Source organism: Erinaceus europaeus, chromosome 9, assembly GCF_950295315.1.
Source record: "Erinaceus europaeus chromosome 9, mEriEur2.1, whole genome shotgun sequence".
NCBI lineage: Eukaryota > Metazoa > Chordata > Mammalia > Eulipotyphla > Erinaceidae > Erinaceus > Erinaceus europaeus.
In genome coordinates this window covers 104,520,583-104,523,585 of record NC_080170.1, presented here as the reverse complement: position 1 = coordinate 104,523,585, position 3,003 = coordinate 104,520,583, and positions in this window count along the sequence as shown.

Genomic DNA, 3,003 nt, shown 5'->3' with positions numbered 1-3,003 from the left:
TTCCTCCCTGCAGGTGGGGAATGAGGGCTTAAACCCAGGTCCCTAATGCATGGTAACATATGTGTTCAGCTGATGTGCCACCATCCACCCTTTTGAAAAATAACTTGCAAAATAATTTTTAGAGAGATGATGAAGCCAAGAGAGGTGGGCTGGGAGGAAAGTGGATCACAAGAGATCCTGCCAGGGGAGAAGGGAGGAGAGGGGAGAGGCTAGTGTTATCTGAGAAAGGCTGCTTGCTGAGCTGTCAGTCTGCATGTAGCTCAGAACAGAAGCTTCTTAGTCAGGCCCCGTGTTGGTAATGTATTCTGGAACGTTTCAGTTTTGCAGTGAACAACTCCAAAGTGACAAAGGAAATCTGAGGCAGCCTCTTTTCCTTCTATGAAGCCTCCTGTAGCCTCCTGTGATTCTCTGACTCTACACACCAGCCTTTACACAGACGTCTGGCTTGGACTCTCCACTTTACCACCAGTGAGCTCACCGTGTTTTGGGCAAGAAACTGAGCTTCTCCTTGCCTGTCCCCTCATTGGGAGAATGGAGCCCATAACTGAACCTTCTTTCTGAGGAGTCAATGAATGGCTGTTATGTGGATGGGAAATAAAAGCCGCACCACAAGTGGTCTGGAAGTGAGGCCGAGGGTGCAGAGCAGGAAGTGTTGGACTCCTGAGCCAGAGGTCCTGAATTGGATTCCCGGTGGTGCGTGTACCAGGGTGATATCAGGTTCTCTTTCTCTCTCCTTCTAGCTCTCTCATTAATAAATAAGATCTGCTGAATAGATAAATAAAAGCAGCACTACAGATGAATTAGCCAGTCTAACACCACCTACCTCCTCTTCTACTATTTTATTTACTTACTTTTATTCCCCCAGCCTTATTATTATTATTTTATCAGAGCACTGCTCAGCTGTAGTTTATGCTGGTGGTGGATTGAACCTGGGACTTTGGAGCCTCAAGCAAGAGAGTCTGTTTGTATAACCATTATGCTATCTATCCTCACCCCCTCCTCTTCTTCTAGTCCCACATGACTGCTGTTCTTCTCCCGGAAGTTCTCTACCTGTGGTCTGGGATAATAAACTCTCTGTCTCTTCTCCAAGGAGTCTCTCTTCCTTAGGCAAACTCCTGTACTCAGGGCAGTTGGAATCCTGGCCTCCCTCAGTAGGGGCAGGTGGGTTCTGTTTTTGCCCTTTATAAGATTTAAGGCTCTTCCAAGGTGTGTGCATATGGGGAGGGGTATCTCACTTATCTTTGTGTCTCCTGTGCCCTCAATGTACATTGTACAAGAAAGAACTCCGGAAATGCTATAGGAAAGAAATGGAAATGTCCGTGCACCCATACTTCCACCTATGACATTCCCCACTGACCTGGCAGCAGCTGTGGGAGTGTAGCAGGACTGGGGTTATTTTCTGTTTTTAGAGGTGCAAAAAGGGCATCCAAGGTTCCCAGAGCTGCTGGTTATGGCCACAGTTATAGACTAAAAACAGGCCTCCATTCAGGGCTCTTGTGACTTGATCAATCTTTCTCCTCACACTTCTCCCCATTTCTGTTCCAGTGGTTCATCATCCTGCTTCATGCTGGCCACCTTAGGAACCCCTGCCTGCTTGCAGTGTGACAGAGAAGGTAGCTCTGTACCTGGAGACCCAGTGAGTGGGGGCTCAGGAAGGAGAACAGGCTTGTCCACAGCTCTCTGGGCACCCAGCCTGCTCTCAAGACAGAGCTGCAAGCAGTTCTGTGGCCATTTGGGCCCCGCTGCTCATGTGTCAGAGTGTCAAGGCACCATCTTGCATCAGGCAGTCTGTACAGCAGGCCTGTTGGCCTTTCCCCAAGCCGGAGCCTCCTCCACCCCATTCCTGAGCTCTCAAGAGGCTGTTCTGGTATTACTTGGGAATTAAGAAGAAGACAAACAGAAAGAAATGTGCTTTACTTTTTCTTTTGGCTGCATCAAAATGCTTCTGGTTTCCAAATGGTCACCAGGGTTTGTTCCATCTCCCACCTACCCACCCACACACACACACACACTTCTGGAGGTTGCCTACCCCTGTCCCCGTCCCTATCCCAGTCCCTGTTTCTGGACCTGTAGAGATGAATCAGCACCAGAGTTTGTGTGTGGAGAGACTGCTACTGGATCTTGAGATCAGAAAGTACTAGCATAGCTTCCTTATTGAGCATCACTTATCACTTTACAGGTCTCTCCCTCATCCATTATTCCTGTGCCCCTCACAGCACCCTGCCTATGTCATCAGGCATTGTGGGGGCAGACATGGATGCTCTAAGTTTAGATGGAATGTGACCCGTGTCACAGTCCCGGTGTGCAAATGCCACAGAGGAATTTCTTGCAGCCTGTCAGGGCAGAACTCGTAAAGTTAGTCCAAAAGACAACGAGATCCCTGTTCCCCATCTCGCTCACCAGGTAAGCTGGGGCAAGACACACCCCTTGGTGTCTCCATCCTTTTCATTGTAGAGTGAGGTTTATAAGCTTTAAGATCTTGTCCTGTGTTTGTATAAGGATGTATCAAAAGATACATATAGTAGGGTTACTATATAGCAAATGTTGACACACACCCCCATGCCCACTACTTGAAGTGGGCTAAATGTCTGTGGGAAAACATTAATGTCATAACCTTGTCTCCAGTTATTGGCAAACTAGTAGATAAGGTCTGTCTTAAGCACTTGGCCCTAACTTCATTGTCTGTTCTTCTTTCTAAATTCATGGTGCTTGGGCTCATGTGGGTCTTCTGGGACTTTAAAGGGGTTTTAAGAAGGTAAGAGTGCTGTGGTCCGGGAGGTGGCGCAGTGATAAAGCTTTGGACTCTCAAGCATGAGGTCCTGAGTTCGATCCCTGGCAGCACATGTGCCAGAGTGATGTCTGGTTCTTTCTCTCTCCTCCTATCTTTCTCATTAATAAATAAAATCTTAAAAAAAAAGAAGGGAAGAGTGCTGTGCAGAAGACCCAGTGGCACGTAGACATCATGACTTCTCCATGTAACCTCAGAAGGCAAAAAAAAAAAAA